General features: G+C 33.9%; 1 long non-coding RNA gene across 1 annotated transcript; it reads right to left on the reverse strand.

Moving 5' to 3' along the window:
- Positions 1-1,884: 1,884 nt before the first annotated feature.
- Positions 1,885-5,880, reverse strand: LOC143648026 (uncharacterized). The gene is made up of 3 exons (XR_013158329.1): positions 5,815-5,880; positions 3,313-3,354; positions 1,885-1,925 (listed from the first exon to the last, which is right to left on the reverse strand). It is a non-coding gene; the product is annotated as an uncharacterized LOC143648026 (long non-coding RNA).
- Positions 5,881-10,031: the final 4,151 nt, after the last annotated feature.

Consider the following 10,031-nt stretch of genomic DNA (forward strand, 5'->3'; position numbering starts at 1 on the left):
TGTATGTTAAGAGTCTAACAGATGATACTTATAACTTGGAGTTTTTGTGAGCATTAAATGACAAAATAAATAAATAACTACTTATATGAAAACATTATTAATAAAGTGGTACAGCTAAAAATTTCTCATTTAATGAGAAATGCTAACAATTTCAGTTTGCTGTTGATGAATAATAATAGCTATCAAAAAGAGAATGTTTGTTTTATATCAGACACTGTTCTAAGCACTTTATATGTGTTATTTAATTTAATCACAAAACCCTGGGAGGTAGGACTTTGCAATGATCATTTAGCAGAAGAAGAAATAGAAGCACGGAGAGGTTAAATAATTCACCTAGGATCAAGCAGTCAGAAAGTGATGAAGCCAGGATTTTCCTAGAAAATTCTGACTCTTGGTCCTATGCTCTTAACTATGTGAAACACCTTTATTTCCTTGAGTTACCATCTAGAGAAGCTATTTTATTAACTTCTGGGAAGCTGGTAGGCCATGCAAACAATATCTTTTGATATTCCTGATAAGTCCTATATTAATTCATATTTTAACTTTATCCTGAAAGGGTGCCTTGAATCAGAAATGAATTATCTTCTTCAAATTTTTATTTTAAATCTCCAGATATTTTATTTAATTTTTATATCCATAATCAGTGTAGTATGTAGTAAGAGCAGAAAGTAGCGCAAAACTAAATCTTAGAATTTTACTGAATTCCATTATTGCTATTCTAGATTTGTGTTTCATGATTGAGCAACTGAGATTTTTTTCCAAAAGATTTATGATTCAAGAACAGATAAGACGTCCAAACCATGGCTTTGCAAAGATGCCTTATCAAGCAGCACTAAACCTCTCCACATAAGAAGAGAATTTTACAAGTCAATAAATAAATAAAATGACAGTTACATAAGAGAAGCATAGATGAATTGTTATTAATTCTAACCAGGAAAAAAAAGTGTTACACATTATGGGAAAAAGAGCAAGCTGCAGCAGTGGCTTTACTTTTTTTATTTATAAATATAGCAATTCCTATAGGATTCAAATAGGTTAAAAAGTCATGGACATACATAATAAGGATATGAATTTTTCCCCCAAGAATTTGACATCCATTAAAAACTGCTGCATGTTTCAAAGGATAAGTAAAGGGTAGAGGAATAGAAAATGTCAATTAAAATTCCAAACCATTTCCCAAACCCTCAAATACCAAGGCATTTCAATTTGTTCTTGCCATTTGGCTAGTAAATAAATTAAAATTTCTTTGAAATCAATTGTTGTCAACAAACTCATTAATTTTCCAAAATTGGTGATTGTTTACTTTCCTTTTTTAAAACATAAAAGAATTGGAATGGAACCCATGTTGATTGGATTAATTGTTTTTGTTTTCCTTGAAAAAATATGGGAGTAAGTGTTCTAGAAAAATGCACTCAATCACTATTTTCCAAGTTGAAATAAAATGAATTTAAACTTTAATTTTTTGAGCATCTTCCATCACAGCATTATCAATATCTCTGATAAATATATTTGTTTTACCCTTAGTCATTGACCTTTCTTTTTTGGCTCTATCAATTTCTAGATCATACATTTATTTTAGAATCAAAATAATCACTAAAGCATGATTAAAAATATAGAGCTCAGTTTTGTCAAAGTCTGTAATAAAGTCAGCTTAATTATAAGGTATATAAAGCCCAATGCTTTTTATTTTCTAGAGTAAAAAAAGAAAACAGACAACAGGGGAAAGTTTTTCTTTGAAATAACAGTGATCTCAACTGATAATCCAAATCCATATCTCAAAATATGGTTTAATAATGCTGACAGCTTTGGAATTATTAAGAACATCTAGGCTTGTTGTTTTTGTTATTGTTTTATTTTGTTTGATTTTTTTTAAACAAAAATGTAACCAGAAGATTTAGGTCCATTTCCAATAGAGACTTCTTTTTCTGTAGCAATTGGAAAAGAGATTACTAGATTTTTTTTTGAAATCTGTCAAAATGGCATTGCTATAGTTCATGCAGTCTACATAAAATGTACATGATATTAAAATTAAAATTAAAAGAATGATTACTGGGTCTACTTTTTAATTTCAGATAAGTAATTCTGAAGGACATACGTTTTTATTTTTGGTTTAAGTGATATCTCTAATGGAAAGATAGAGTTATATAGTTAAACATCTTCAATTGGCCAACTATCATTATTGTAGGTTTCTGAGAGAGATGTAGAAGGACTTCCAGGAAAATGAATGTTGCTTGTACCGGTATGGCTTTGGTCCTAAATCTCCATGGAACCAGTGAGACACATATGAACCTCCAGGACTCATTTTGTTCCTACTGACTCATGGTTTGCATACAATCCTCATTAGCCCCTTTTCCCTATATCTGCAACTTCATTTTTATCTACAGATGATGTAAAGAGACTCAGAAGGATGAACCCGAGGAAAACCACATGCAGAAATAAATGTCTTATTACCATAAGATTAGAGTAGCTTGAACAAGCCATCCAGGACCAGCCTCTTCAATGGATTCCACCCTGCTCCGACTAAGAGCCATTTGAGATTTTTCCATTATCCTCATTTCTACCAATAACCTCAGTATCTCCCACAATCATCTTTGATAGCCTTCTCTTAACGTTAAATTCAGCTCTACCTTCTCAAAACATAGCATGTATGATTGTCAAACACACTCAGAGTACTGCACAAGGAAAGGATGGATGAGAATTAACAGCAACTAAGAAATTAGTCTTCCTCTCACCTCAAAAATCTAAAACCCAGAAATCAGGAGAACCTGTTTTATGGTTGGGAGAGTGTGAGATTTTAGAGGAATAAATTGGATACTCAGGATGTAATCCAAGAGATGGTTAAGATATAGAGAGATGAATTTTGAATTTCTAAAGCATGCTCAGTTATTTCACTGATGAATATAGGATGCTAGCAATCCTGGTTATTTTACAGAGAACGATCTCAAAAACCTTATTAAAAGGTTGCTTGTACATAACTTCTTCAATCTAGTTCTCAGAGTTCTCGTTTGCACTAGACTTATCGTACTCTGAACAATCATCACAGATTTCTTTCTCTCACTCACTCTCAAAAGATTCCACAATGGGCTGATGCATTTAACCCACTCCATTGTCAAGGCTCACTGAATAAAAGCCACAAGTGGGAAACTGTTTTTGTTTCACAATACTCAGAAGCATGGCCTGCATATAACTGTAAATATTTCCTTTTCACTTTGTCTGGGTGACTACAGCCAAGTTTAAGCCTGCTTTTATCTTGGAAGATGACTGACAAAAAGATACTAGGGTGCACAGGTGGTTCAGTTGTATAGTGCTCACCTTCCATGCAGGAGACTCAGATCAAATTCCCAGACCATGCACCTGAAAAAAAAAGATACTGGATTTGGTGAACTTTAGAGATCTTTCGAAAGGTAGTTTCAATGAAGTCAGGGAAGTCGGAGAGGGGACCCTTTGAAAGAATAAATACAGACTACACTTTGAGTGGTTTCAGGAAAACTACCAGATCAAAGAATTTAGACATCAGAACTGGTAAATTTAGGAAGCTACAGCCGACAAATTCACAATTGTAGAAATAGTGGAGGAAGTCAGTGGAAAGGCACAGCTTGAAGATGTAAGAAATGAATATTGAAACTTTGGGGGAGTACCAACAAATAAAACCTCTTTCCCCATCTGCATTCAGAAATCTTGGTGGTATAGACACAGAAATTACAGTGGTGGAAATCAAAATATCTCAATTACCTTTATTAATGTTCGTGCCTTTTGAAAAACATAGGTTTACAGTTGGGATGTTCCACCACAGGCCTTAGCCTTACTGCAGAGCAGAGAGAACGCCAAAATCCAGCATCTGTGGACAAGCTGGGCCTCTTAGCAAAAGGAACTGAGCTCAGCATGCTCAGAATTTTCCCAATTCATCAATCGAATACTGCACCCCTCTTTTTGAGAGAATGAAGCACATGAATAAGATGTGAAGAGGGACAAAGAACAAGCTATGATTTTGAATAAATAAAGTTGCATATAACTTCTAATAAATTTAGAAAAGCATAGCAATATCTGAAAGAGACTATGTCTCTATTCAAGTGTAATAGAAGCAGCAAAAAAGGGAATTGGTGATAGCATTAATTATGTATATGGAGGGAGCTAATGCAAGTTTTCAAACCAGACATTGCTTGATAGATATTTTCACGTGCTATGGACTTGTGACCAAATTCAAAGCATATGTTGCTGTTTATTTATGGGTCCATCACATTGTATGCTCATAAAGTTGGCAAAATCAAAGCCACCCAGAAATACAACTTGTCCCTCTACAAGATCATGAGGCTGACCCTCATTTGATACTTAGAACTGATGCTGTTCACTTTGCATGATAAACAAACGAGAATTAGAAGCAGAAATTTTTCCAGATAGTTCCAAAACAGATTTTCACTTTTCTTTTTATTTGAGTTGTGTATTGAATGAATGAAAAAATAGCAGAAACTTGGAGGAAAGTGGAATTCCTGGTTTCAGACCAGGAAGGCAAGACAGTTATTTTTATAGTTTTTCATTCCTGAAGTTTGTCCTACTTATGCTTTCTACAATTGCATTTCACACTTCTAAATGGCTTATTTATTACACCTATAAAACAAACTAATAGCAATGTGATTATATCAGTACAATAGACGGACCATTTAAGATGTCTCCAAACTAAATGAATTAGAAAAAGATAAGTTCTATGGTCAGTATAACCTCAGTATTTACACTGTATTTAATTTATAATCGTTGTATAATCTTGCAAAAGTAAATGCAAAAGAATTATATGACTGCCAGAGCTTTCAACACCCTCTATGGTTACTTTATCACATCACTAGACTTGTAAAAATAACTTCCACTAAAATTAATGGTTCTTCATAAACATCTCATTAAAAATAATTAAATAAAAACAAAATCAAATCATACTCATTTTCTTTGGAGCACACAGTATGATTATCATTAACCCCACTCTTCATATGTTTACCAGAAAGAAAAAACATTTAAAAATTATATTTTGGTCAGGATTACTTTCAATACTTCTAAAGACAGATAATAGATTATAAATTACCAGAGGCTTGGAGTTGGGGGGATATAGGGGAAGTTGAAAGAGGAAATTATTTCTTAATGGGTACAAAGTTTGTATTTGAGTTGACAAATAAGTTGGGGTAATGGATGTTATTGATGGTAGCACAATATTGTGACTGTAGTAAATGCTACTGAATTGAACACTTGAAAGTGACTAAACTGGGAAATTTTGAGTGGTGTATGTGTTACTACCACAAAAAGTTAAAAAACAATCTCATGAGTCACCTTTGAGTTTTCTCTTTCCTCCACCCCTACAGCAATCAGTAGTCCTATTTGCTTGATCTCTAAAATATATCCTATCTGTCCACAACTTATCCTCTCTCATGCTATCTTCCTCTAAGCAACCACTAAAACTAACAGAAAGTCATAAGAAAATGTACTTCAGGCTGTTGAACTGATAATTTATTGCCATAAAAAGATGTGTGTGGTGTAAGTTAAGTAGAGTAAGTTGCAAAGCTTTATGTATAGCATGATCCCATATCGGGCTGGACTCCTGCAATAGTCTCCAAAATACACCTGTTATTGACACTCATGTCCCAGGGCAATCCATTCCCCCAAAAAATACATTATGAACATTTTAGAATGTAAATCATTTCATGCCCATGCTTAAGATCTTCCAGTGGCTTCCCATGACACTTGCAAGGAAATGCCCAACTGATATTTTGGCCTTAAAGCCTATGTGATGTTGTCTCTTTCAAGATCCCTCCTATCCCTCTCCCAATTGCTCACCATGTACCAGTCACACCAGCCTTCTCTCATTTCCTGCAATATGCCATCCTCTTTCCTAAACTGAGGACCTTGGAGCATGCTTCCTCTCTTGTTGGAGTCTTCTGACCTTCTCATATCTCTGGGCTTAAATCTGAAATGTCATATTTGTAGAAAGGCCTGCCTAAACAGACTGCTTACTTCTAAAATAACTATCAAGCCCCACCCTCTGTGCTCGATAACTCTCTCACCATAATATCTTGTTCCATTTCCTGATATTATAATTACCACCTTGAATTACTTTGATTATATATTGGCCTATTTTCATTTTCATTTTATATCTCCTCTCCAGGATCAAACACCATAAGACCAGTCATCTTATTTGTTTGTTTCACCACTGTATCTCTAGTGCTTAGAATAGCATATGGCAAAGATTTGACACTAAATAAGTGCTTTATAATAAAGATGTGAAATGTGTAATTCTAACATTACTCTTCATTTTTTCTTTACTTAATCAAAACATAGAAAGTATAGAGATATTTACACAAAATGGAATATACTAGCTTTCTTCCTATAACAAATAACTTTCACTCTGATTCTATTTTAAAATAGCTTTTGTAACTAGACCATTAAAGAAATCCTTCCATACTAATACTTGAAATTCTTACTCTTCAGTGAATTTAGAACATTCTCTTGAGACCTGAAAGAAAGTATAGGCACAAACTTCTTAGATACAAGAAAACAGAGATATTGCCTTTAAGTCAGGGACAGAAACAACAAATAAAATCAAGCACCTACTCTACAATTCATATATCTTCACTAGAATATGGTACAAGCTTTTAGAAATAGAAAGAAGTTTTACAATTTTAAATGTGCTTTTCGCAGTGTTGAAAGTTAGTGTTCATTCCTAGTTCTGCATCAACACTATGGATGAGATTACAGTATTCCGGAGACTACCGCGGTGTGAAAACTGAGTACACATGTGTTTTTTTTGTTTTAAGAACTTTAAGCGTAAGGCAATGATACACGAATATGTGACCTTCTAAAAGTTAAGCTATTTTGAATTTAAACATGCGAATACATTTTTTCATTAACTAGGTGTCGATTAAAATTTGATGAGTTTACACTTACAGAGCCATAATGGAAACATTTTGAAGTACAAAACAAATTAAAACTGTCCATCTGAATAAAAAATTTCATGGATCTTATAATTATACAGATCATTCCTCAACACCCTTATTTGTAGCCTAACTAAAATCTTACAATCTTTCTAAGTATGTTAATCCTATAAAAATTTCACTTGCTTTTATACCATGATAGACAAACTTTACACATCATCACATTTGTAAAAATCACTTAGGAATCAGTATAGGGTAGTAAATGATTTGAGTCCTTCTCATCAGAAGCATCCAGTCTCAAATTCCCATTTTGACACAAATTAACTCTGTGATCTTGAACTACTATAACTTTCTCATCTCTTAGGATCTTCGTGAACAATAGTGATATTTATTCTTTATGTGATACTTATTTTTAGTTAAATTAGATGTTAAAACATCGCTTAAAACCAACATTCACTAAATACCAGAGAACCTAAAATATATACTTTATTTTTTTTCTACTCTATCAAGTTTTGGACAACTTGATAATAAAATACACCAGTTTTAAGTGAACAATTCAATTCAATGCTTTGATCAATATGTACAGCCTATATCACAAACACAATACAGAATATCTCCATCATCCTTCAAAGTTCCCTCCTTTCTGTTTGTAATCATGCCTTGATTCTTTCTCTCAGAAGACTCTGACATTCTTGGGTCATCTGTCACATGGCAAGGCACATAGTGGTGTCTCCTGGCTTCTCTCTTCTCTCCCAGGTTTCCTTGATTTCCAGCTTCTTACTTCCCATGACTCTCTTAGATCCATCCTAATTAAGGTGCCCTGCACCTTAACTAAAGTCATGTCATCACACCCACAGGAATGGATCAACTTTAAGAATACGTTTTTCTGGAATACATACAGTTCCAAACCACTACAAGGGTTAACTGATTTTCCAGAATTTGGTCAAGTAAATTTAGTAGCAAAGGTAAGTTATTTCAAAAATTATATTGAGCAAAATGGATACCTTGTTTATTTTTGTTTTTATTTTTTATTAAAAGGAACCTTGATTCCCAGTGCGTGCCGATGCAAAAAAAAGGGAACCTTGACTTATACATTGTACTACACAATTAATGTAAACAAATTAATTCAAGATGTGTTATAGACCATTAATGTACATGCCAAAATAATTAAACTTCTAGAAGAACCACAGAAAAAGATATATATTAATTTAGATTTCTAAACAGGATACCAAAAGTGAAGTCTTTATAAGAAAAGATTGATCAATTCATGCTCATTAATATCAAGAATGTCTGTTCATTAAAAGATACCATTAAGAGTGAAAAGGCAAGCCACAGACTAGGAGAAAATATTTGCAATACATATGTTCAACAAAGAAAAGTATCTAGGACATATGATGAACCATTATGAATCAGTAAGCAAATACAAAAAAAAAGGCTAAAAATGAAGAAAAATCTTGAGCAAACACTTCACAAAATGAAATGTCATAGGATCAACATCATTAGTCATCAGAAAATGTAAGATGCACCCATCAGAAAGGCTAAAATAAAAATAATAATATAAGGTGTCAGTAAGGAAATGGAGCACCTAGAACATCGCCCATGGCATTCTTTCTTATGCAGCATCAGTCTCATTCTTGGTGTGTACCTAACATAAAATGAGTGCTTATGTCCACCAAAATACATTCAAGAACGTTGATGGCAGTCTTATTCATTGTACACACAAAAAAAATCTTTAATACTCACGATTAGTTGAATGTATAAAATGTACTGCAGAGTATATTGATAGTGTACAGTGAAATTTTACAGCCAATGAAAAATAAAAAATCTATTGATACAGAGTGTGGATAATTTTGGGGGGGTGGGGGTCAGTGCATGGGCCAAGAATTGAACCTGGGTCTCCCACATGGCAGGTGAACATTGCACCACTGAACCATCCCTGCACCCACTGTGGATTAACTTTACAAACAAAATATTGAGTCAATACAGAAAACACAAACAGTACATCTATGATTCCACCCATGTGAAAACTGATAAAACTGGTTTAGGTGGTAGAAATAAGAATAGAAGCTACCCTTGAAGAGAGGGTGCTGACTAGAAGGGGGGATGTGGATGACTTCTGAGGTTGGAAATGTCCCCAGATCTTGATATGGCTGGTGTTTACATGGGTGTGCACACACATATAGCAATTAACCAAGCAGTTCATAGAAGATTTGTGCATGTCAATGCATATAAACTATGCCTGGATTAATAGAAAGTGGTAGCAGGCATGGCAGATCATGTGATCTGGGTAGACATTCTGAAAAACAACAAGCATTGTGATTAAAGGGAAGTTCAACTAAAAATTTGAATTCTCTAATGGCCAGGGACATTGAGCATCTCTTCATGTGCCTTTTGGCCATTTGTATTTCCTCTTCTGGTAGGTGTCTGTTCAAGTCTTTTTCCCATTTTGTAATTGGGTTGACTGTCTTTTTGTTGTTGAGTTGAACAATCTCTTTATAAATTCTGGATACTAGACCTTTATCTGATATGTCATTTCCAAATATTATCTCCCATTGTGTAGGCTATCTTTCTACTTTCTTGATGAAGTTCTTTGATGCACAAAAGTGTTTAATTTTGAGGAGCTCCCATTTATTTATTTCCTTCTTCAGTGCTCTTGCTTTAGGTTTAAGGTCCATAAAACCGCCTCCAATTGTAAGTTTCATAAGATATCTCCCTACATTTTCCTCTAACTGTTTTATGGTCTTAGACCTAATGTTTAGATCTTTGATCCATTTTGAATTAACTTTTGTATAGGGTGTGAGATATGGGTCTTCTTTCATTCTTTTGCATATGGATATCCAGTTCTCTAGGCAGTTTGGCGGTTCCTCAAAAAGCTGAATATAGAATTGCCATACGACCCATCAATACCATTGCTGGGTATCTATTCAAAGGAATTAAGGGCAAAAACACAAACGGACATTTGCATACCAATGTTTATAGCAGCGTTATTTACAATTGCAAAGAGATGGAAACAGCCAAAATCTCCATCAACAGAAGAGTGGCTAAACAAACTGTGGTATATACATACGATGGAATATTATGCAGCTTTAAGACAGGATAAACTTATGAAGCATGTAATAACAT

Source organism: Tamandua tetradactyla, chromosome 10 (genome assembly GCF_023851605.1).
Source record: "Tamandua tetradactyla isolate mTamTet1 chromosome 10, mTamTet1.pri, whole genome shotgun sequence".
Classification (NCBI taxonomy): Eukaryota; Metazoa; Chordata; class Mammalia; order Pilosa; family Myrmecophagidae; genus Tamandua; species Tamandua tetradactyla.